Genomic DNA, 27015 nt, shown 5'->3' on the forward strand with positions numbered 1-27015 from the left:
ACTGCCTTAAATATGTTTCTAAGTATTAAATTAATTTTTAAGAAAATAGTGAGTGTATGGATTTCTGCGATAATCTCTCTTCTTTCGACTTCTACCTGTCAAAGTGGGATAATGGCGATTCTTGTGTGCAGGGTTATTGTAAAGAAACATTGACTTTATAGTATCAGGTCATGTGTCACACATACTAAGTACTCCATTAAAATAGGTGCAGCTGTTATAACTACTTGTTTTTACTTAGGATATTACCCTGTATTAACCAAAACATATAAATGTGATACTTAGAGAATTCCATTTGGTCTTTTGATCTCATATTTACTCTCAGAATACAAAATGAAGATAATGAAGAATTGAACCAAGTTTGACAATATGTTCCTAAATATATACTATATAATATGTTCATAAACATATACATATAAGTGATGTAGCATTTCTAAAGCATAATCCATATTAAATAGCAGGGAGCTGGGTATCATTTACCTAATAAGTAATTTTACTGACATTCTTTGTGAATGATGGCTTCATGACCTGACTGTCACAGTCATGAACTCATAGTGGCTGTGGTTACTTGTGCACAAACTGCACAAGATCAGATCTAACCAGCCCAAATCCTGGTACATATCAGGTTGTTGAATTCCTGACCCCACCCCTAGTTTGGGGAGGGTATTGCCATTGGTAGTTTTCCAGTGCTCAATAGATGTACCATACCTATGCATATGTGGGTAATTGGTTTTAATAGGTTATCCAAATAATTTAATAACAATAACAATAATAATGATGAAAGACAAAGTTGTGAGAAGGGGGTATTGCTGTCATATTCCATTGTATAATATGTGAATTTCTCAAAAATGAGGAAAAACTAGTGATTTAAAGTTAATAATTTCATTTACTTACATTTCATTACTATTTACTTCCTAACAATATCTATACTGCCACAGAATTTTCTTATTTTTCACTATGTTGACATTTGTTGTTTTTCAGTAAGTAACTCCATGGCATTGGTCTCTCTGGTGTTCTCACTGAATATGACGGCGGACTAGCACCAGACAGTGCATGTTTTGCTGTCCACTGGATGAACAGAGCTAATGGGCAAAGCTCTTTATTTTAGTTACTTTTCTCATCTTCTGAAGAAGTATCTGATAGAAGCAACTTGATGAAAAAGAAATACATTTTGGCTTGAATTTGGAAGGGTGCAACTGATCATTGCCATGAGCCTGGGAGTGGGTTTCTATGGTGGCAGGAGCTTGCATCTCCACATTTTTGCATCTTGAAGCAGCATGCCACACACACTGGAAACTGGATCAGCCTGTAACCTTCTCGCCTCATGCCCAGAGCCCAACAACTGCCAGCAAGGCCCTGTGTCCAAAGGGTACAAAAAACTTCTGCAGTAGAACCAGCTGGGGATTAACTGTTCAAACTAGAGACACGGAGGGAGATATGCAACCTGGTATACACTTCTTTTGTGTATTTAAGTGCCAAGATGATCCTGAAATAGCCCCTGGGTGATTACGACAAAAGCTGAATTAGCCACATTTTGCAAGAACAGAAGTTTTCCTTGAAGGAATAACAGAAAGATAATATTTAAATTAAATGAGGACAAGTACTTAGGGCATATTTTTTTGAAAATAAGCCTTCCATGAGATTTCTTTTAAATTTTGTAAACTGGTGACAACTTAAGTCTGACATCTTGTGTCTACAAACCAGTTCATTTTAAGGTGACAAGGCAGAAAGCAATTATTAACGCGTTTCACATTCTAATTGACCATTTAAACATATTGAACATTAAAGCTGGATTAGCTTATTATCTTGATAGAGAAGATAGGGTCACAGATTTACACATTTCAAAATTCAGGGAGTGGGATCTATCCACTGTGTGAAGCATTTTTAGTTAAAATATCTTTACATAACTTACCTCTTCCCTTTCCTCTTTCTAGCACCTTCCATTATGGTCTCTTTGTCTTTGATTATTATTGTTACATATGTGTGCATAACTACATATTTAAAACCCTCTGAGTTTGTTTAGTGTGGCTTGCAGGAAAAAGACAAAACATGTGAGTTTTAGATGTATCAAATATACCTTGATAAAGCTGTGAAAGCCCCAACAAAGATTCACAGTGATCTGATAAAGCTTGTAACTGACACCTCTTTAAAACCTGTAAACTAGAAGGCAGGAACTCCTTCCTGTGCTCAAGTCATTACTGCATCACAGGCAGAACACAGATTGGGGCCACAGGAGAATCCAGCTGTCTCTATGACCACAGACACTGGTGGCGTGGACAAGAGACAAAACAACAGCACTGATGACAGATATGCATGGCTGTGTTACATGTTACAGAGAAACTTTTACAGATTAATGGTGAATACTTTTCAATGTCTCGGTTCTGGTCTCTCATAAGCTATGTAATGATAAATAGATGCTACCTAACTTTTTCATGCCTAAATGTGTTTTTAAAATGTGAAAAAATCAACAGAAGTCGCTCTGCACAAACTGCTCACCCTAGATTGCACAGGCAGTGATGGACAATGCCTCACAAAAATAGCCAGGGTTTCTCACCACCTCCCAAGGAAGGTGTTTGTTAAATGATTCATCTGATGAGGAGTGGAAGGAGCTTGAGGACTCTTTTTTCAGTCAACCACTGCTTTAGTAGGATATAAAAAAACAAGGGATCCTCCAAAGGCATGCTTATACCTAAAACACATGGCTCATCAGACACGTGTTATGATGGCTACCATTAAGCAAGTGGGGACATTGTGAAGATTTTTATACAGTTTTGATTCAGTAAACTTTAAGTGTGCTGAAGAATCATGGTAAAAAAAAAACTACAGAGAAAAAAGATTAATAATTTGTATTGGAGTTTTCTCTGCCAATTTGTCATTGAAATTCACAACCATGCCACATAACAATGTTTTATTCAAATGTCCTGCAAATTCTATAATTTCTCTTCACAGAGTTATGCTTTGAAATAACTTCTTCTCAGCCTTTCTATGTTCAGAGTGGCAGATGGCACACTGTGTAGGTGCTATCCTGAAATGGACAGGACCAACTGAACACATTTGGCTGGATTTCATCTCAGGAAGCTAAGTTTGGTTGCGGGCAGCTGGACACAAAAGTTATCCAAACTTTAAGAACACCCTAAGCCAAGACATTTGTGTCTCAGGACACAAATGCTCCATTTCTAAGGATGGTCTCCTATTTTGGAGCACTAATTATATTATACTTAACTGCCATTCAAATTCAGAGAACATAACTGTTTACAGATTTTCTTATCCCACTACATGGAACTATCACAAAGGAACTGGTAAACAATGCAGCATTACAGGTGAAGAAGGATTACAAAATATGTGGTACTACTTCTGATCTCTCTTCACACACAAGAGGATAAACAGTTCGCCATGTGACACACACAAAAATGAAAAGGAATGGAAAATACCATATTGCCTGAAGCTAAGGACAACTAATATGAAGGGTAACACATACTTGCCATTGAGAATATAAAGCAAGAGGTCTGGAGAAAAAAAGAAAAGAAAAGAAAAGAAAAGAAAAGAAAAGAAACCAGGCTGTGTATCAAGTGTTGAGTGCAGTACAGTATTGTCGAGCACCCAGAGAAGAACCCATGAGAAAAGCCAACTGGGAAACATAAGAAGGCAAAGGAGGATTGAAGGAAGGCCCTGGAGATCACATGGACAAAGGCACAGACATGAGTGGTTCTGGAAGAAGTCAGTACCTCAGTACCAGCCACGTCTTTCTTGCCACACTATTGAGATGTGGAGGACCTGTATGCAAATTTGTAACACTTTGACTGGGAACCAATGTTCATACTGTTCAGGACCACATTTTGGAGCACCATGAAAATCAGCATCCAGAGAAAGTGAGGCATAACTGACTGGGGTAAATAAAACGTGTACCCAGTGTTTCTGAAGCCTGATATATATTTATCCTGTTGATTCTGTAAAACATTTGCAGAACTGACGTGGTCTTCCGTACACTTGGAGGATTGGTTTTTCTCATTTTTGTTCTACCTAAGGAAAGCATGCATCGATTGGACATGGTGGTAAATCATACACTTCAACAAATCCTTAAGAAAATGTTCATGTGGGGTGGTGGGAAGATAGTCAATGAAAGCAGTTCACAGGAGTCTGCTCACAAGCATATCTCTGGGGCACACCACATCTTAAGTCATCTTTCTACCAGAAAGAACCAGCTCTCGCATATAGTTCAGCATGTGAGGGGTGGGAGGAGTTAGCTAGTCACATATTTAGTATTGATCTGTAAATTGGTTTGCTAATGCAGTTTCACTAAATAAGTTAAAACAAATAATTTATTTTCAATAATTCAGATATATCCTCCATAAAGTTATATTTCCAGATAAAATAGTAGCCTCAATTTTATGGATTTGATTTCACATATTTTGTATATATCTGAATGTGATTATTGATAACTTTTAGGTGCTATGAAACCATGTTATTATTAAGTTTATCGTCAACAAACTCATGTTGCTGTTTTGGTCTAACAGATATAAAACATGATTCTGCTATTTTAATTACTGCATTTAGTTTTCCAAATGGAAGAATCATTTGGACACTTTTTCACATTTCAAACTAAATATTTCCAACATAAATATTTATAATAAAAATACAGCTTCTCACTCCTCAGGGGTTATTGGTAATTATTGAAGAAATAGAATTAATACAGGTTAACTTTCCTTGGAGATAGGTTAATGGCAATGGGATTTATTTGGACCACATTACTAATATTCAGTCTTGAGGGGAAATAAGAAAATATTTGGGAATAGATATATTGGATTGAGTTACTTTTCTGGTTTTATTTTGTAATATATGTTTAATTGAAACATAATTTCCCCCCTCCATTTCCTTTCTCAAGTCCCTCCCAGCTCTCCCTGGGACACTTTGTAATTTAATCTATTTATGCAATGTGTGATAATTATATCCATCCTGCTTCCCTCTTGTACCCCTTCCCTGTCTAATATGAAAAAGAAAAAACAAAATTAAAGGATTATTTTACTGCCAGTAATCTCATAATTCTTTGGTTGTATTTCTTGAGGCATAAATATTTTCTAAAAATTTGTAAGATTAAATATATATTTAAAAGTTTTTATTGTAATATTAATGGTCATACAGAGTACTAGTTAACTTTAGAAAAAGACTTTATCTAGTTTCTTGTACATAATTTCGAGTTTGATTCTCTATCAGGTAACTAGGATTTAAGTTTTTGTACTCTAGATGTACCTAACAAATATTGATCCCTTCACCTCTTTGAAATCTGTTGTGCATGACATTTAAAATGTTTGCATTTTCTGGAGTGAACTAAGACCATGCCTAACAGTGACACTTGAAGTCTCCAAAAGGAGTATGGAGCCCCACATTGGTGATTCCACTAGGACCATGATAACACCACAAAGCTGAAAAACACCACCTCAAGATCAGCTTTGGAGTACAATCTTCTCAGAACTATTTTGAGGTGGCCGAGAAAATCCAGCTTTAAAGACTGCTCTAGCCAGGACTTGAGATAAGCCCTGCACTTTCCCACTATGCAGAGACTGGACTGAACAATAAATGATACAGTTACCCCTCCCAGCACTTGCCAATTATCCCAAACTTTTCTTTTCAGAAGCCTCTAAAGATGCTGTTGCCCCTAGACAACAGGAAGTAAATTTAAGAATAGGATGCCCACATTCCCAAATGGTGAGGTGGGAGATTTTTGGTCATTCAATAGGTTATGCATTTTATCATTGTTTAGGGGGATGGGTTAGAAGTTGCTGTTGGTTACAGCAAGGAAGAAATAGTTGAAAAAGAGATTAGAATCAGAGATCTTGTTTTGAAAAAAGGGGATAGCATATAGATATGATAGAATAGAAATGTAGATTATTGAATCTACTCTAAAATAAAATAGGGTATAAGGGTAGATTACTGAATCTACTCTGAAAAGAAATAAGGGGGAATATAGAAATAGGATTAAATGGTAGACTATTGAATCTACTTTTAAACCAAAAAAGCAACTACTAATTTTTAATATTTACATTGGCTTGGGTTTTTGTGTATCGATACAAAGTTGAGACTATTTTTGTTAGAATATACTATGCATACATTTCTAATCTTGCTCAAGGCATGGTACCTATGCATATAAGATTTTATGTAAGACAATGAGAATGAAATGGGAGCTAGATCCTGATTTGGTTGATTATTTTAAATGATCACACACACACATACATACAGCAACTGAATTTACACACCCCACCAGGTTCCTGCTTCTCCCCCCCTGACTTTCATGTTGTTGTTGTTTTCTCCCATTGAGTTAACCACAGTTGTTCACATGACATGACTTGGGTTATTTTGTGGAATGTGGGTTAAACCTTAATGATTTGACTTTGCGCAAGCAGTGACATAGTCTGGATAAGAACAACTGAACTCCCTGAGGGAGGCAAAGTTTTCTTCCAACACTTAAGGAACCAGCACATATTTGTTTTACAAAATGTTTTCTACTAAAGTATATGACAAGAAAATATGATTATCTTTTAGCCTCAAATTTCTACGGCTAGATATAATCATGTGAAAAAAAAATCAACGAGGAAGTGTGTAATGATTTTCTTGTAATATTTACAATTTAGATAATATATAATAATTTAGTTACAGAGAATTGGTGAATTTTGAAGCCTAGGAAATCTTCATGATGTCACAAGATAGTACAGAATAGTGCTGGCATCATCAACATTTTGTTTGGACAACTTACTTTATTAAACTTACATTTAAAAAAGAAGTCATAGTTTGAGGATTTTAGTTTCACTGACATGATTTAAAACTAAATTACAACAAAATTAATTGCATTAAAACTCTGTCAAGTTTAATAAGTACATTCTTTTTCTTTGGTTAAAGACACAGTATTTCACAGAATATAAAAGCAGAAATGAAAGTTGACTGAGAAACCCATTTCTCAGTCATCCTTCTTCATCTCTTATAATGGAATGTGTGCTTGTGTCTCACGTAAGGGAAAGTGAATGCTTACTTCTTGTGTAATAAGACATACTAAGTGAGCAACGGCTTACTGATATTTTAAGAATGTGCTAAGAAAATACTGGGAGAATATTATGAACACAAATAACAACAGTGGTCATGACTTTCATCAGTTTTCAATACAATATTTACTAATTTAATTTAGATATATTGTGAATTTTAAGAACTATTATCACAGTATTATAAGATTTGTGTTATAAAAATAATTGGACAATAATCCAAGACTTCAGAACAACTAGATTTCCAATCAGAAGATTATTAAAGCTTCACAGAAGAAAAGTATGAGAAATCAAGGACTAAGTCTCCTTTATCACACATTCTATGATTCTCAGTTGTTCTTTATTACTGAAAACTCTATCAATTACATTTTAATTTGAATTTAAATTAATTCTCTCTTATGAAAGATTGTCCTATCCCTGTGGATCCACACGTGCTCCATAGATTCTGCTTCTACTAAGCAAGGGTTCCTCCAGCAGTCACTGGCCACAGTCCTTCTCATAAACACAGGTTCACGTGTATATAGCCTCAGTCATCAATACAGCAGCTGTCTGACCTGTGTAGATAAATGTCACTGACCCAATGCTGGGCCAGCCCTTATGCAGCCAATTAACCCAAATACAGAAGTCCTTCACTCATACTTCTGCAGACTCATGAAATAGGCCAGTTTTCCCAAGCTTTCCAACAGCAATTCCATGAAATATAGGTTCTGGTAAGATTGCTGCTAAGTTATTCCATAAAGAAAAGCAGTTTACAGTGTCTAAAATAACCTCTTCTTCAAATGTGCATGCACAAGTACACACAGGGGAGATGGACAAGCTGGGAAACATGACATGAGTTAAAAGGAACCAATAGCCTGCAGCCACTACCCCCCACAACGGTTGATAAGGGTGATCTACTTGACAAAGAATTCAAAAAATATATATCTTGTGAAATTTAGCACTGTGTTTAAAATGGGCTTGATATCCACTATGCCACATATAGGGGGTGGTCCTATTATTATAGTCATGTGTGACTTTGTTATTTGTTCAATAAAGAATGGTGAGATAGCTTTGTGTGCCTGTTTAAGAGGAAGAGACCTGGTCAGTCATTCTCATCAGCTTAAACTATGAACCCAATATCACAAGTTCAACAGAACTGCCATACAGGGACTGACCAGTATTTATGCTAGGGCATAAATTACATTCATTTCATTAGTGAACAGATCATTCCAACTTACCCTTCTCTTGAAAGACAGGTTGATGAGTTTTTCTCTCTTATATCTCAGTTTCTAACACTCTCCGGAAGCACATTCTGCAGTGATAAAACTCCCAAGCCTACTTTACTCTCTGACTAGGTATCCCCATATATGCTCCTCTTGAGCATCTAAACTGTGGATGGCAAGACTAAATGTCTTAGGCTCTCTAGTGCTGTAATAAAACAACATCACCAAAAGCAGCTAGGGGAGGAAGAGGTGTGCTGCATCTTATAGCTTGTAGACCATCATCGGGAAAAGTCAACATAAGAACCTGGAAGCAGGAGCTGATGCAGAGGCCATGGAGGGTGTTGCCTACTGACTTGCTTTACATGGCTGCTTAGAACCCTGGACCACATACTACAGCAGCCTGAGTCCTTCCACATCAATCATTAGTAAATTAAACTCCACAAAGAGTTGCCTACAAGCCAATTTTATTGAGGCATTTTCTCAAGATTATGTTTTCTCAGGAACGTTTAGGTTTGTGTCGAGTTGGTAAAACCCAACCACGGCACAGAAGAATTACTGTAAGTATTTCCAGTTTTACTCCCTCCACAGCTGTCTCAGTCTCTGTTAATTTGCCAGGATTGGGACGCAAAGGCGAGCAGCCCTGCTTTCCCTTGTCTGGTTTCATAACCTGGAGATCTTACAGGCGCAATCACATCACTTCACAAGGTTTGCGGCAATTTCTTATGCAACAGCAGCTGACTGCAAAAATTCCGGCCTCTTAAAATTAAACAAATGAGCTCCAAGAATGTATGCTTGGTGCAAATGTGTCTATAAAATCTATAGAAAATATACAATACAGGAGACATTTAAAAAATTCCAGCAGATGCTTTGGCAGGCTTTTTGGGAACCTATTCCTACCACTAGGTTGCCTTACCAAGCCTTAATATGAGGAGAATAGCTTAGTCCTACCTCTACTTGATATGTCATGCTTTGTTAATGCCAATTAGAGGCCTGCCCTTTCTGAACAGAAATAGAGGAGTGGATTAAGTGGGGGAGGGAGAGAAAGAAGGGGGGAAGGAAATGGGAGGGAGGGAAAGGGGAAAGTACAGTCAGGATGTGAAATAAATTAATAAATTTATTTTTGAAAAAATCCTGTCAGGAAAAGATTCTTCTTGCAACAAAGTATTAAATTTAATAGCTGAAAACACAGTGAACCTGACATTTCCTTCCGATATGATTCATTCCTAGAGGATGCTCGTTAAGTGGCCTTCAGAGTGACTAATGCTATAGGTCAAACAAAGATTCTGCGCACTTTATAATACTGCCACTGGTTAAAGTAAAAATTTTAGGAAAGCATTACTTACACATGAGATTCCCAATGGTGCATATTTGCTAACCATTGACAAAAAGATAGCAAGACACCATCTCCTTATGCTTACTAATGGACTTCTTCTCCCCCTCTTAAAATCATGACTTATTTTCCTTATCCATTGGCCTTACCCTGAAGTCAGATTGATGACTATCTTAAATGTCACCGTAGACCCTTCATCCAGCAACTGATGGAGACAGGGGCAGAGACCTGCAGCGGAGCTCTAGGCTGAGCACCCAAAGTGCAGCTGAAGAGTGGGAGGAGTGAGAATATGAGCACAGAAGTCAAGACTATGATAGGGACACCCACTGAAACAGCTTCCCTGAGCTAATGGGAGCTCACCAACTCCAGCTGGACAGGGAAGAAACCAGTACAGGACCAAGCTAGACCCTCTGAACGTGGGTGACAGTTATATGGCTGAGACAGACTGTGGAGCCACTGACAGTGGCACCAGGATGCCTTTCTGTTGCTTGTACTGACTTTTTGGAATCCATTCTCTTTGGATGGATACTTGTTCAGCTTGGATATAGTGGGGAGGGCCTTGATCTTTCCTCAGAGCAATGTGCCTTGCCTTGCGGAGTGGATGGGTTATATGGGATGGGAGGTGGAGGGAATGGGAGGAGGGAAGAGAGTACAAACTGGAATTGGTATGGAAAATGGAAAAAGCTAGCCCATTTTCTTTTGTTAAGGCATAAAAAAAATGATGTGATTCATTTACCAATTAAGTTTTCGATATGGTTTGTTAAAATATCCTTTGCATGTTGAAGCAGTCACTGAGTAAATTAAAGGTATCAGAGAATGAAGTAGTAACATAACTGGAAGATCGGTATCACCTGGCATCTTAACAGTGTTGTTAAGGCATGGAGTCCCCGAGGGAAGCCTCATCCCCAAGATGCTGATAGGCACCACTGCACTTTCTGAGGAGCTTTTAAAGATGCTATTCTTCCAGCTCATCAACACCCTCTCAGTGGGATGAGCTTTCAGCTGCAATTCGTTAGAGTGACAAGTAGCAAGATCACAGTTGCATGACAGTGGCTTCAATCAAAGAATAACTTTTTTTGGCCAAAATAAGAGAATGATTAAGAAAGATTAAGTATGCCAATATGACTATAGAACTGTCTGTGCATAGAACTCTTGCTCTTACTGAAACATGTAGTCCAACATTTTCTGCATTCTGAGGAGGAGAGCCCCCTTCCAGAACGTTTCTCTAGAGAACTGTGCCAGCGGAAGTGGCCCTGTAGGAAAACTGGTTAGGGAAGCTGTCAAATGCCTTGGCTCTTTTTCCTAACAAGCAACCATATTATTTGAGACAAAATGAGAAGAGGTGGGAAAGAGATGGATGTTATTTTAAATGAGGTTAGTAAAATTCTTACGGATATCTCTGGAGGGTGTGGATATGGAAATGCAGGTGCCTCAAATGATCTGTTCTTTGCATTCAGTGTTTAAAGAAACCTCATAACTTGTGGTACTATTGCTATTCCTTATTACTAGGTATATGTCCGGGGGATATGGAGGCCTATATAATTAACCTGAATATTACCCAAGGCTACATAGGTACATATGTCAGAATCTTTCAGCTGAGTACATTCTCCTAAATTCAGAATAGCACAACCAGAGGGTGTGTGGGGCTGACTGCCATATTCTATATATATTTTAATATTTTGACCTGGTCTAAAGAGATTTGTTACTAAAAATGCAACAGAATACACATGTTCGATTAACTGCATCAAATAATAAATGTGTATTTATTTTGTGTATTGAATTAAAATTTTCCATATATCCGAGGTTATAAGGCATATGTAAAATGCTATCTTCTGTACATGACTGAGATATCACTCTCATGATCTTACAGTCTCTTTGTTACCTTTGAAAAATCCACTAGCCCAAACCCTGGTAGAGGGTAGATATTCTCCAGGCCCAATCCTGTATTGAAGAGCTACTAATGTACATAGTAGCAGGAGGAGAAAGGGTCATTCTTTTGTAAGGATGTGCCCACTGGCAGGCTGCCCATATTTTCCAGTGGCTGCCCACACCCATGCACTTGTGTGCAGCATGAATTGGATTTAGTGAGTTGACAAAGCAAACAAAAAATAGGCATGAATTTGGGAGGTGAACATATTTGAGGGAACATAGGAGGAGTTGGAGGCAGGAAATGGGGGGGGGTTAAATTAAAGACATAAGGAATTTTCAAATACAAAGAAAGACATTAGAAAATAATTTTAATTCATTTTAGGATTTATAGTCTCCTGCAAGTGAGTGAATATAAAGATATGAACAACTAAGGGAAGACTGGTTAATGAGAATCTCTTAGTTAGGCTGCAGATGTGAAAGAGATATCCATTGTAAAATAAATGATCACTCACATAGAAACATACTATTGATATTTAACAATTACCTTAGGACAGAGCCCATTGATAACAGCTTGGAAATCTAAAAGCTTCTCATTGGAATTATAAGAACATTATTTAATCTTTTGAACAAGATTACGTGATTATGTGGTAATAAAATGTATAGCTACTGTATTGATCAGTATGTATATATTCAAAAGCTTTAATCGACACATATATTTTTCTCTGAAAACCTGATAAATGTTAATGAATAATCTAACTAGATTATAGGTATAAACCATGACTCCTAGCTTAGAAAGTCACATTTTCATCACATAAACAGCACTCAAGGTTGACTAAAGTATAACTACAATCTGGAAAAAACACTGGAATCAAATTTTGGGACATCGAGTATTGAATTCATGGTAATTAAGATGCATTTTATTTATTTTGAAAAGTTGATTTATGAAAAGAACTAATAAAATTTCTAATGTATTCTAAAAAGTGCAGAATTGAAATTGGTTTAGGGAATTAGACTCATTCTCTCATTTCAAAGATGTTTTCCCAAATAAGTAAAAGCTGTTCAAACAAGTGATGAAAATTATGCTTCTAAACGCCATATTCTTCTCGGACCCTCTGCTGCCATCAGAAAGCAGATTTTGTACAATGGATCGAGGACTGTGTAATTTCTTCACTCAGTCCCTTCGAGAAGTTAGTGAAATGAACAATCAATCCACATGATCTTCGCACAGTGGCCCAGTGTGTTGGAATATATCATACGGATAATCACTAGGACAGTAGGGGTTCTCTGATTGCAGAGGATTGAACTGTCTGAGCAGGCACATTGGGCAGATTCCTCTGCAGACCTCACTGCAGGATATGGTACTGATAAGTCACTTCTCAGTTGGATTCTAGCAAAGAAGTCAGGTCAGAGTTCACGTTGAAAGTCTTGTCCTTAAAAGTTATTTATGTTTATATTTCGTTCAGAAACTTTATTGGGTTTAATATGATACTTGATTGCTAAAAATTATTTGCACCTAATGCCTATGTTAAAGAGAAAGGTAGGGCTGATTGGTCCAGTGGGATGGATGAAGTGATTTTTTTGGCCTTGTTAGAAATGGATATTCTTATAGAAGTAAACCTGGATAAATTTCAAATGCATTTTCAAATTGTCAAATATGTAAGTTAAATTATAATATTCTTCATCACAAATGGAAATCTTAACTCCTGCCTGATACACATAAAGAAATTACTGACAGCCACGAGGAGTTATTTAGCCTCAGATTTTTTTTTTAATAAAATTTGGCTCTTCACAATTGTCCACCTTTCCATTTCTCTTGTAGCTGAAGTTGACCAGTCTGGTTTATCAAAGATAATCTGAATTCTAACCATATCATATGAAGAATTCTATCAGACATGACCAGCGTTCTGTTATCTAAAATTTAATAAGTCCATTCTAGCTGAACCATCTCCACTGGTTAAGCACATGAATAAAGCAGATTCTGCGGCTAAATCTTTCCAGATATCAGATAGCATGGTCAGTGGGTCAATGCTGAGTTGTCCATAAACATACACTTATTAAGTTATTCCAGTAATGCTTAACCATCTTCAGGTTTTCTGAATTTTTTCTCCATCATTTGTAAAGGTCATGGAAGGAGCCCAGAGGTATCCAGCAATGCTTTGTCTCTGCCTAGCATTACACAGTAAGTTTCAATAAATGCACAGATATTGCTGGTTAGAGAATCAGCTCACAGAAGTCATAGTCAGAAAAAAGTGCTCTCTTTCTCAGTGTTTATTCCCATTTCACATCTATCCCTTTAGAAGAGCCTTGTCCATCACTCCTGCAACTTCTTTTCTCTTCATATTCTATACAGCTGTGATGCAGACACCTGTCTTACACACTCAACCCTCCTTAGAAAGCATTTAAGATATTTACATACAAGAAAATGAAGAAACATAAAATAGAGAAAACCCCTACTATTCCTTTCTTCTGTCTCATGACTTTTCCATTCTTTTCTCTACCAGATAAAAATTGTATTTTCCATGAAGCACTTTGGTTGAGTACTAGTTCAAGACTAGGGTTCCTGGATAGTATGCCTTTTCCATAATTAAAGAATTATAATCATGTCCAAGTGTTTGACCTAGCTTAGCTCCTGTTTCTTCAATTGAACTAAGTTCAAAGGCACTCTGCATGCTGGCAACTTCTGTGTCAGAATGGTTTTGAAGTTTTTAGGTTATTTTAAGCCTATGAATGCTTTGTCTGTGAACCATGTGTATACCTGGTGCCAAAGCTGTCAGGGGACACTGTCTATTCTACACGAATTGGAGTTAGAGATGGTTGTGGGCTACCATGTGTATTCTAGGAATGAAACCTGGATCCTCTGCAATAGCAAGTGAACTTAACTCAGCCATCTCTCCAGCCCCATGGCTGCTATTATTGCAATTACTGAAAACATGTGATATTTTCTCTACCTTGACGGAATTCTGTATAACCTTTATTGACAAATGACTTTTAATCTATTCTGGAATACACACTTTCATAATTGCTGCTAATTTGTGTGCTTCTCCGCTAATGACACAATAAGAACAGTACCTATATTACATTTATGCCATGACCTTTGAATGTCAATGATGCTTATCTAATCAGCTAATTTCATTTTTTTAAAGAATGGAAAGTTTAAGAAATAAGCAGGGTAGTGTTTATAAAGTAATGCAGAGCTTGGTCTTGTTTCTGTAATAAAGTAGGGAAGATTCTCAGATAACTCACCGCGGTTCTTTCTCACTCACGGATGTGTGAATAGCAGTGCAGACAGGGTGCGAACAACCAAGTCAGGACCTCTTGGCATTTATCTCTCAGCCTTTCTTTGAATAAGCCCCCCAGGTACGTGCTGTGTGCAGTCTCACACGCCACATATCTCATGCTAACCCTTTTGGTAGATTATATCTTGATTATTTATATAGAAGAAACAGGAAAATCCTTTTAGGCTGATACTGAGCTGTGGTATCATGACTATAACTGTTATAATCCGGCCCTGACAGGCCACACCCAAAAACATGTGCTCTGGGAAGCAACAATAATACCTTTCCTGTAATGTAATAGGAAGTGGTGTCAATGGCATTATAGTGTCCCATTTATCATTTTTATCAAATGCCTTTCTCTCTCTCTCTCTCTCTCTCTCTCTCTCTCTCTTTCTCGCGCACACGCGTGTGCACGCACGCGCTTGTGTGTGTGTGTAAAGATAAGCAGAATTCCTGTATTTTGTTAGCCCAGGCAAAGGAAACACAAGGAACATAGTTGACTATATCAGTGCGGACCATTGCAAATCCACAAATCTGCAAGTACGCCATTTGTGCCTCACAGGATTGAGATATATAATCCAACCTCCTTTATGCCTTCCAGCAAAGTCACTCCAAGTATATGAGATAGCTAGGAAGCAAGGAAGACAGTGTTGAATTAAAGTGGTACAGAGTAAACTAGCTATGAAGAACCATTTTCAGCTCTCATTCTATACAGCTATGGGGCAGACGTCTGTCTGACACACCCAGCCCTCTTTAGAAAGCATTAATATGATATTTTTATACAAGAGACTGTAGGACCATGAAATAAGGAAACATATAATATAGTCTATACCTCCAGAGAACTGGAAATCTACAGAGAAAACAAAGCACTCACAAGGTTATGTACCAATGTGCAAAAGGCAATCTTTAAAGGCTGAGATGGCGTGAGAAGATAGGAGCATCCCATCATGGCTCTTGCAACAGAGAAACTTTGATGGATGCAGTTACTATTACTCGTGACCTGGAAGAGTATGTTGAATATGAAGGATAAGGAGAAAGAGCGGAGGCAGAAAGCAATCGCCACACTTTTCAGAGATAGAAGATGGCATGGTAACTGAAAAGCAAAGAATTTCCTTTTTAGAAGGAGAGGGAAAGTGTGTGGCCCAGAGTAACTGGGAGTCTGCTGGGAAACAGTCTCTCTTGGAAATACGCATTGACAAGCCAGGACTACGACAGTAGTGATGGACATACTGATATGGGAGGAGGGACATTTGTAGATTGACACCTAGACAAAGGCACCTAGTGACTGCTGGGAGAGCGACAAGTAGCCCCTTCCAGGGACCAGTCCCTGTAATGGTTGCTCAGTGCAGCGTTGTCTGGTTTGAACCAGTACACAAACTAACTACAAAATGGACTCAGCATGGTGATGTGTGTATGTGTGTCTGTCCTATGTATGTATTGTGTATGCATGTACATAGATATATTTGTGCACATGTATATGCGTGTATAACAAGTAGAAACATAGGGAAAGAGACTATCAGCTTGGGAATGATGGAGAGGAAATGAAACGGCCTAGAGGGAGTAAAGGGAGGACAAGGAAAAAGGATGATGGTGTGGAATGAGTTATTCTAATCCCATTTCAATTGCAAACATTTTACAAAGGAAGTTCACAGGCAGCACTTTAGCTGACACTCTGGAGGATGTTTGAGGGCTACTTTGTGGAGACAGATTTGGCGAAGCTGAGGGATAGAGGGGAGGTTCTTTGCAAGAATAACCTAAGGAAATATGCATCTTGTCAGACCATGGAAACTTAGTAATATTTTATGAATGAGAAAATAACAGGAAGAAGATGGAATTTTAAAGAAGTCTCTGGAAGGAGGAATGAATTTGAAGATGAATAAAGAACACACAAATTGCAACTGTATTTGTGGATGCTTGTGTTAAATATGAAGCACAATGCACACACATAATTTGCTCATTTTTATAGTAAGGGGTAAACAGTGAGCCTGACCTAGAGGCAAGAACTTTGGAAAACAGAATTGTAAATTACTTATTGAAGATGAATATGGCAGCAAAGAATGCTGGGAGACAAGAACAAAGTGAATTCTGAACCCATGAATCATTTTATTCATAGGAAAAAGCCATTTCAGTTCATGCAAAAATAACATGGTTAATATTATCTGTTGAGAGAAAAAGTTGAGTGCAAACTAAAAATCCAACTTAACCAGTGAATAGAAAATAGTTTCAGTTACAGGGCAGGAGAATTTAAGACAATGTAAGCCTAAAGAATAATGGTCTTCTCAAGTGAGTTTGAGTAGTGACTCAAAGGCCAGTCACGGACACAATCTCAGTGTGCCACAGGGTACCCAGAGCATCCCTGGAAATAATCCTATTGGTTTTCTATGTGTTTCAAAGTATGTGTGGATGTTATGATCTTCATATTCCAGTGTCACCTATTGGCTATGGGCCATGGCTTTCTTCAAAAGTGTCATTTGTACTGAAGAAGCAGATGGAAGAAAACAAAGGCATTAAAAAAGGTATCTCTGTGTTTGCTTTCCCTCTGAGATGAGAAAGTCTGAAAGAGTCCCTCTCAGTAACCTGAGCCATCTGTGAAGAGATAAGATTTACTTCTGTAGTATTTCAGAGCATACTAATATGTAAAATAATCATAGGAGATTAATGTTACAAAGAAAGGGCTATTAAGATTCAAGCAACACTGTGCGCTTGAACACTAAGCCTGGGCTGAAATATTTTATTAAATTTCATTTTCTGTTTGCTTAGGAAAGTCAGAAAATATTCTCTATACTATAGGATTTTTCATTTAAAGTACATTATTGACTTTAATTAGAAAGTCAGAGACTGTGTTTCTTTATTATCTGCTTTTTCTTTTTCCTTGTCTTCAATTTCATAAGATTCTTCACATTGTCACACATTATATGTATTAAAATAGGGAACATCATGGTTAACATACATGCTTATCAGAGTTCTATTCTTCAGTACCAAAGAATGCTGGGATTCGAGACCCATATGGAGAGTCAAAGAAAACTGCAGGACATAAAAGCATGTTGTAAGGAAGCATTCCTTTTCCTTACAGAAGACTTGCATATAGGATGCAGGGTTAAGACTTGGATTACAAATGTTATAAAAAAGTGTAACTTCATCATTTCCCATAGAGTTCATGCTTTCTCACAGTATCCTAGTCCTTCAAATCTGAAGACCTATTTACAGATTAGCACATCTCAATCCCTTTAGCAAACCTCTATCTACAAAAAATATTTACATTACAATTCATAACAGTGGCAAAATTACAGATATGAAATAGAAACAAATGTAATTTTATGGTTGGCGGTGTTCACAATATGTTAAAGAATCACAGCATTAGGGAAGTTGAGAACCACTGGGACAGATAAACCAGCAACCAATGAAGATATAAGGGTAGGAATGTAAGAACTGGGCTTATAGGGAGGAGGAGGGATGGCCATAGGAGTTGAAGGAAGGCTAGAAAGGATGGAGGTTTACAGAGCTCAAAATGCATGTTGTACACGTATGGAATTGTCAGAGAACAAGTTCAGTAAAAATTACATGTAAAAAGCCTTAAATCCACCTAAGGCAGACTAATATAACTTTCTGAATGTAACATTGAGTGGGTTGGATTGGACATTTACAATCATAGATAAAAGAGTCAAGAAAGCCCCAATGGAAAGGCATCAGTAAACACTTCACAGACTCTCTGGCTTAGCCATTGGAAAGCTGATCTTGAGATGTGTGTATCACATTCTTGGGTACAAATGTTATTTGTATTGTTTTCACATGTTTATTTGGAATGATAACTACTACATTTCAGGAACATGCTATTTATAACTTGCTTTTATTATCATGTGATTATTGACATGAATATTGTAGTTATGCGAGTCCTTTTGTCTGTCTTGACCCTGTTCTAAAGTTGAGCACAAGTGATCTTAATGTCTGGAATGTGTTTCGGGGCTTTCTCATACTGACTATCACAGTGTGTTCATTAGAGAAAAACACATCTCAGGTTCGTTTTGCCTTAAGATAGAAAATATTCACTCCTTAGTTTAAATATTTTCAGGAACAGCTCAGCAGAGAAGATTTTAGTGTTTTTCATTCTTGGTATACGTAAGAACAGCCCCCCAAATTAATTAAAAATATTATTAGTTACATAAGTTCATCTTTTGGGGCAGCTAGAACTAAGGGAATTAAGGATCATGACTTTGCTTAAACATTTTGTAACTTCAAAGATTTATCTGATAAAATTTTGAAAAGTTTAACAAGTGGAGTTTATAAAGACAGAAAATCACATCATTCAAGTCAGAACCAATTATTCTGTGCATTTGGACAGTATAACAAAATACTATAAACTGGATAGTTTCAGAACAAAACAATAATAACAAAAACTTCAGCATTTTTTTTTTAAGAACCTGACATATAGCCTAATACACCAAGTAGCAAGGTGGCTGCAGACTTAAGGCAGCAGGCAGGGTCTAATTTACACTTGGAACCACCTCAACGCCCCTTTTTTTTGTTACTTGGCAACATTACTTTTGGAGGCTTTTGGAGGGTCACCAACCTTGTTCATAAGAATCCCACGCTCATTGCTTTGGGACTTTCCAAAAGACTCCACCCCAATACCCCAATACCACGCTAGGGATTGAGATTTGCTGGCTGTGCAGCAACCAATGCGTCAATTACAGAATGAGTGCACTAAGAAAATGTGATTTACACATGTTATAGATGACATGGGAACCCCTGATTTAGTTCTGCAGTTTATTTTAAGAACTCACAAAGGTTCTTTCACATACACACTCAGACTAAAGCTTCCTGTGTGTTGAGAGGATTGTGAAAACATACCTTGGTTAGCTATCTGAACCAATGTCAAGGCATGTCTGTCGAAAGGAAGTTATGATATGTTTGAACTAATGTGAGTGTCCAAATCATTTTCCCTAAATACATTACTCGGCATTATAAATCCCTTTCTTCCTTAAATGCTGAAAAGGAAAAATGAAAGCACAAATCTAATAAGACATTAAATTTTTAATTAATTGAGAACCAGTTACAAATATTTAATGAAATAAGAAGTAACTAGTTTAATAAACACTGGATCTACAGGTTTATTTTATCAAATGAATTACTGAGTAACCTGCGGCATGGGTGTTTACTGTGTTCTTCAGTCAATGACAGACAGTTGTATGTCTGATCTTTCTCCTCTTATAGGGCTTTACATGGTGAAAAGATTCTAGGTGCCTGAAGCACCTCAGTGTTCCCTGTTTATGGGACATGAAATTCAACAACTTTATTGTGGGAGGATGCACCCTCTGGGTTTGCACAGCAGCTGCAGGTAATCACCTCATTACATCTCTTTGTCTACCTGTCGACATTTTCATGACAGCCAATGGGAAAGATGTTGTGGTTACTGACAAGGACAGCCCCTGGAAGTACTGAGAACAGTACTGGATATGCACTAAATATTCAAAACACAATCGGACAAACAATGGTGAGAACGGTATTATGTGAAGCATTTGCTTATAGGTAGGGCATCTGATGGCAGCGATAAAGAGCATGATGATTTCCACCCAAATGGACAGGCAGTATAACGATGTATTTTTAACACATAAGCTATTATTAGGGAGGTGGGGATAGAACAACTGCCAACGCATGATATCTGGCCATCTTCCTCTATATATGCCACTTGTCAATCAATAAAAGTGATTAATGAATTAAATATCTGTTTTCTTGAATATCATTCAGTTGTAAACCATACTTTTCTACATGGTTATTTCTTTAAGGTAACAAATGGATCCTCTCAAAGCCAAGGATAACTGTCCAGAGGCCAGAGATGACGACAAGAAAAGAGTGACTTCCAGACACAGCAGGGCAGCTGTGAACTTACAATGGTTGAGAAAATGTGCATAAGGCTTGTGTGATCCCTGGCAAGACACAGTTCCAGAATGGAAGGAAAGGAGAGGGGATCACAAATGCTACACCCCTAGCCAAGGAGCTACGGTAAACTGATGGCTGCTGGGAGGGAGAGAGTAGGTTTTCTTTAAGAATGTAGTCCTTGGTAGGTTAACCACTTTCTAGCTGTAGGCCACACATCCAAAGGTATATGAGCAACACAAAATAAATCTGATAGTTTTTAAAACAAAACTGTGTGGGTGAGGAAGGGGAGGTGGTGTGAGAAGAAATGTGGGAGGGGTGATATGATCATAACACAGTGTATTAATTTCTGATAGGTCTAATAAAAATGAGGGGATAAGAAGCTGAGGTGTGAAATGCATTCTGTTATGGGACTATTAAACTACAATATATTTCTTTGGAATCACATATAGCAAATGGAATTATGTGCATGTTTAGACTGATATATCTCATCTTTTTTGACTCAGAGTTTAAATCATACTGCTAAAATAGGAAAGGCTAGGTCTGCCTCTCTGAGACTCTGTGATGCTCATTGCTCTGGACGGATTTTAGGTGGATAGGATGGTGGAGGCATTTATCTCCTCATTCTAGAAGCTCTTCATTGATACGTCTGTTCATCTCTACTCCCGACACACGCTGTCAGGCAGGTGGTCTCACACTGAGTACTTTACTCTGTCTTTACACTTTAGGTGTGTTCTTTAATCCCCAATGCAAAAGTGCACACTCCTTTATGATTTTCAGTGCTATAATGAGCAAAAGGTACAGAAAAGTTAAGCATATTAGTGAAGGCATTCGATTAGTGATAAAGCTGAGAATTAAACTCAGGCTCTTTCTTCTTCTGACTGCCCTACAGTATCAGAGCACAGAAGAGGGACATTATCCCTTCCTGTAGCGACACCATGAAATAGATATGTAAATACTTTACAACATATTGCTTCCTGGTAAGCTATTATGGTCTATAAATGAAACTCAATTTCAATATAAATAAAAACTACCTTTCTAGTAATACATTTGAAAACCATCATATAATAGGATTCCTAAAGGTTATATTTGGGTAGATGTAGTGGTTTATGCCTGAACTCCTAGGAGTAGGGAAACAGGGACCTGTGGATTTGCAGTGAGTTCCAGACTAGCCTAGACTACAGAGTGAGATTTTGTCTCAAAAGCAAAAATCAAACAAAGTTGAGCATCTGTCTCAAAAACAAAGTTAAACAAAACACACAGGTATTCTACTCATAGTAAACATGATCTAAAATTTAATATATGTAGTTATAAACTAAGATAAATAATAAAACTAAAATACCATTCACGGATTATATTTATTAAAACACCTCAGTAGCAAGATCTACATATTTGTAGTTCTGACAATATTTAATGATTAAGGTTTATTAATCAGCGTAGGCCATAATATCATTTGAAACGTTATCTATGCAAACTAAATGTGCACATTCCAGCTTGGAATCACTGTGTCCTAAACTACTAAATTTAAAGAGCTACTTTATTCCTGTTGAAGTTAACCATCTCAGGTAAGATGAATATGTCTTTCTTCTCTGTGAGACATTTCTTGCAGGATTGTTTTGACACTTAAAGAAACAATAATACTGAATTTGTGCCTTCTTAGTTCATCTATTTTTTATTGACTCTATGTCAAGTCTAACAGAATGGAATCCCTATGTTCCTGTTTAGGCATCTGTGAGCCTGTAGACAGTCCACTCCGGGTAAAAAGCTAAAGATCTAAGATCAGAATGATATGTACAGCACATGCTGTAATCTCATGCAGCTTATAAAAATATGCATTCAGAAGAAGAAGAGAATGCCGTGCAGGTGGAAGGACGTTCTCCCCACAGAGTGATGTCAACATAAAACTGCACAGGTTAGGAAGACTCAGTAAAACAAATAAGGAGACAGAATTTCCTTTGGATCAAGGACTAAACTTGGCGAACTGGAAAATCTGATTAGGTTTCTATTCTTAGATAAATCTGAAAGGATAAATCTGGCTTTCTCTATAAATCACCTATTAACCCAAAACAAAGAGAATTTGATTTCCAATTTGAACTGAAATTTAAAACCTTGTTAAAATATATTTTAATGGAAAACTGCTATTTATGTAAACTGCACATGCCACAGATAAATTAGTGTGTGTAGTCCTGAAATAATTTCATTTAATGTCAACTGACACAATAAATAAAATTTTAAGTAAATGGGTTAATAATTGTAACATGAATAAACCAGAAAATGGGGACATCCTAAGTTCCATTTGTCTAGGCTGTTATGGCTCGGTCACTAAGGGTATTTATTGTTATATGATTTCTCATGAGAATGAAATGTATTGCATTTAGGAAATACCTACACTGTTTCTTTGTGGCCACACTGTCTTTCTTGACCCTGAGCAGGTCTTTCTCATCTTATCACAGCCATAGTGAGTTCTTGCATATGACTGCCCTGCTGTATGTGGAAGACACTATTTCTCTATATTTGTTCACTGCCTCTGCCCCTTTTCTTCTCTTATATGATGATCTCTGAGCCTTGGAAGGGTGTGTGAGATAGATATCAAATTTAGGGCTGAGTACTCTATAATCTCTCATACTCTATATACTGAAAATCTGTGTATTTCTGTCTTAATTGTTGTGTACTGCACAAAAGCCCTCCTTGATAGGTATTGAGAGATGTAATAATATACAGGTGTAACAATAAGTCATTGGGAGTTGATTTAATACAATGGCCATGTAGGAAAATAACAGTACTGAGCTCTCCCCTAGGAGCTAGGATCTATGTAGCCACAGGTTCTTGGCTCTGATACCAGCACCGGGCTTGTGCTTCTACCTTGTGGAATGGGCTTTAAAGTCTATCAGAAAGTGATTGATTGCTTCAAGAACATCTGGGCCACTATTGTACCAGTCGGCATCTCTTGCTAAGCATGTGTGTTAGCTCATATGGTTGACAGCTACATAAGACTGATAATTACTTTTCTTTCTAGTAGTGTGCATAGTGCCTTCCAACACTATGCAGGCTAGCCAGAAGGGGTAAAGCTCCACCTCTGCAGCACCTTGTTTTCTCCATGTTCTACAACTCAAGTATGTAGGGTATCCGGCAATAGGGCATGTGCGTGTGTATTTAGGAACCTTCTACAGAAAGTTTCCTTGTAGCATTTCCAAAGGTCTTTAATGTTATCAGCCCTTCCCCGATTTGGCCTCCTTCTCCATGGCCCCCATTCCCCACCCATTTAACCCTTCTTGATCTGTTCCCCTTCACAGCACTTCCATTCTGCTCCCCACCACTCCCTGGTTGTTATTTATTTCCTAACTTCTCTGCCTGAATCCAAAATAAATACTCATATCAAAAGATTTGAATCCAGCATCCACACACGAGAGGTTATCATGCATTTGTCTTTAAGGGTCCAGGTTACCTCACTCAGGATTATAATTTCCAGTTCCATACATGTACCTGCACATCTCATAATTTTGTTATTTATTTATTAAGATTTCTGCCTCCTCCCCGCCACCGCCTCCTGAATAAATCCATTTCAGAAATGTACATTTTCATGATCCATTCCTCAGCAGATGGACATGTGGACTGTTTCCATTTCTTGGACAATGTGGATGAAGCTACAGTCGGCATGGACTTCTGGATATATGTCTGTTTGATATGGAACTAAGGTTCAAAGTTTAATATGAAAGTGGGGGAACTGACTATCCACGTCTCTAACAATCCTGTTAATAGAATTTTTCAGAGTTTCTTTTTTTATTTTGAAACACTTGCATTCCCTGCTGTAGAGAATGTTGCACTTACTTCAGTGAAGCTGAGCCATGTAGATCTGACCACTGCTATAATCTGCAGGGTTATCAATCATGCATCTTCAGGGACAGCAACTGTGCATCTGCAAGAACAGCAACCATGCATCTGCAGGGAGAGCAACCGTATATCTGCAGGGATAGCAATCATGCATCTGCAGGGATAGCAACCGTGCATCTGCAGGGATACCAACCGTGCATCTGCAGGAATATCAACCGTGCATCTGCTGGGATAGCAACTGTGCATCCTCAGGGACAGCAACTGTGCATCTTGTGGCTGCTCACTTTTCCCCATGCCTCTCTTTTCCATAGCATACTCAACCCGATCACCTTGATGCTGGGATAATCCATGTCCCACAATGAAACACAAACTGTTTCCACTTGCCTTAACCATCACTGCACTATGCCCTTCTCTACTCTTCAGGCCCTTCCTCCTCCACAGGGTGGACATCAGCATTCAGACAGCTGTTTTCATTCCCTCCACAGTCAACCTCAACATTTCCCTTTCCTTAACCCCATACAAAGAATCTTACCACTTGCTCTAACATCTCCTGTGTTCTCCCCTTTGGGAAGCATTGATTGTTTCTACTTTAAAACATTTAACATCCATTTGTTGTCTCCTCATTATAGTGGAATAAGATATCAAACAAATCACAGTACCATACTACTCATTAATATTCTTCATTCTGTATTATGCATTTTAGAACGCAATCAGCACTGTCCTTAATTCAAAGCTCATGACAATTTCTTGCTGAGAGTCAAAAGAAAATTGAAAGGTCCTTTTGCTTATCATATATTCATTGTCAGTCTTGCTTAATAAACAACATATGGTCATGTGATAATCTCAACACCTTAAAGCTCAATAATTATACTGGAAACAGAACTTAGTTTGGTTGTGTGTATTAGCAACCTACAATAAAAGAACTAAAACTATTGACAATTTGTAAGAAGTTCATTATTAAATATCATTAAACTACTTTAGAATGTATATTTTTATTTTGAGTTTTTCCATTTTCTGCTTTCAGAACTCTTGAGCATTGAGCCACAAAAAGTTATATGCAATTCAATATGAGACAGACACAGTCATGGGTGAGTGTTTCTATCAGCTGGGCAATCTAAGTCATTGAGCTATCTTAGTTTATTGCTCCTGGCATGAAACAGATCAGTGTTATTATCTCTATTGATATGAGAAGTAAATATATTAAAGACAAGAAGTTAAAAAGATAGACAATAAAACACTTCTTTAAATCTCTCTGCAACGTGGAGTAGCCATTATCCATACCCTCCTGAAGTCAGGTGAGAGATACCAGGCTCTTATGAAACAACCACTAGACTTGAGCACAAAATGGTACTCTCCCTGGTTTTGATTCAGCTGCGTTCTAACTGGCTTGTTCAATCTACATCCTCCCAGTCTTACACATGACAGATCCTTTGCACTAATTTTCTTAAATATATAGAAGTTATGCCTTCCAGACATAATCTTTTCCATCTGCACGGACACAGAATAAAGATATAATATTTCTGTGAGTTTTTCCAATCACAATTTTCGGATTTGTATAGCACGATGTTTTTTTTTCTGATAAATATTTGAAAAGTAGAATTAGACAAGGGTCACAGACGTGATAGGTAATAAATAAGATGGACAGGTAGATAGCAGATAGGTAGGGAGGAAGACAGATATTGACTTTGCAGAATAATATTAGAAGGGTCGATTGAACTTATTAGCAAATCTCACATAATCTGCATATTATGTGAGATCATTCAAAGCTAATCTCAGCAAATTTCAAGGACATAATTCATATGTTGTGTCATGAGGACATGTTCACAGATCCGGATGAAAGATCTCTTGGTTATCGTGATTTGCTCAGTTTATTTCACCATCTGTACTTCCTATAAATACAGAACTAAATAGAAAGCCGGTAGGAGATTAACCACCAATATTTTGGGAAAGATTTCTTAGTGTTTGAGACTAAATACCTCCTCCTGGATTACATAAAGAACTGATAAACTGAGTTACGTCCTTTTGGTGATTGTTTCTACTTGGCCTGATGTGCACAGTGGCTTAGAAGAGCCTACTTAGGTATTAGTGATATTGCTCACTCTTATGTTAGGGTTTTCCTAAAACTAATTGTGGATGACTTAATATGATATGACCTTTCAAACATTTGTCAAGAGGAAAGCTGCTTGTAATTACAGCTCACAAGGCTTGCAAAATGTGTCTCGTTACCAAGACTGGTGATAGGCCTCAGGGAGTTAGCTACATTATCTTTAATATTGGAAATATTACCTCAAAAAGTATAATCATTAAGTGTAGATTTTTAAAAACAGAGTGCTTGAGAAACACCCTCTGTTGTAATTCAAAATAATATATCTTAAGTCCTTAGTAGACTAAAATGAATGTCAGGGTTAAAAACATGAGGACCAGAGCACCATGAAGCAGATAAGAAAGCTTTCAGTCAGACAGGAGCAGCAATGCTAAGAGATAACAGGAAGGGAGAGTCTGGTACAAATAACGGAACCAGCTGTGGCTGGTTCTGACTGGTACCAGGAAGAAGCCCCTGGGGTCTCTCCTGGTAATCTCAGCTCTGTGGGCAACTACATCTTTACACA

At 37.6% G+C, this 27015-nt stretch overlaps 1 protein-coding gene across 1 annotated transcript in view; it reads right to left on the reverse strand.

Annotated features, from left to right (window-relative positions):
• The window catches only part of Negr1 (neuronal growth regulator 1), a 670340-nt gene that overhangs the window by 615938 nt on the left and 27387 nt on the right, over window positions 1-27015 (reverse strand). The gene's annotated exons all lie outside the window — the stretch shown is intronic.

This window comes from Microtus oregoni, unplaced genomic scaffold (genome assembly GCF_018167655.1).
Source record: "Microtus oregoni isolate MIOR12 unplaced genomic scaffold, Mior012 000000F_ref0000247, whole genome shotgun sequence".
Taxonomy (NCBI): domain Eukaryota; kingdom Metazoa; phylum Chordata; class Mammalia; order Rodentia; family Cricetidae; genus Microtus; species Microtus oregoni.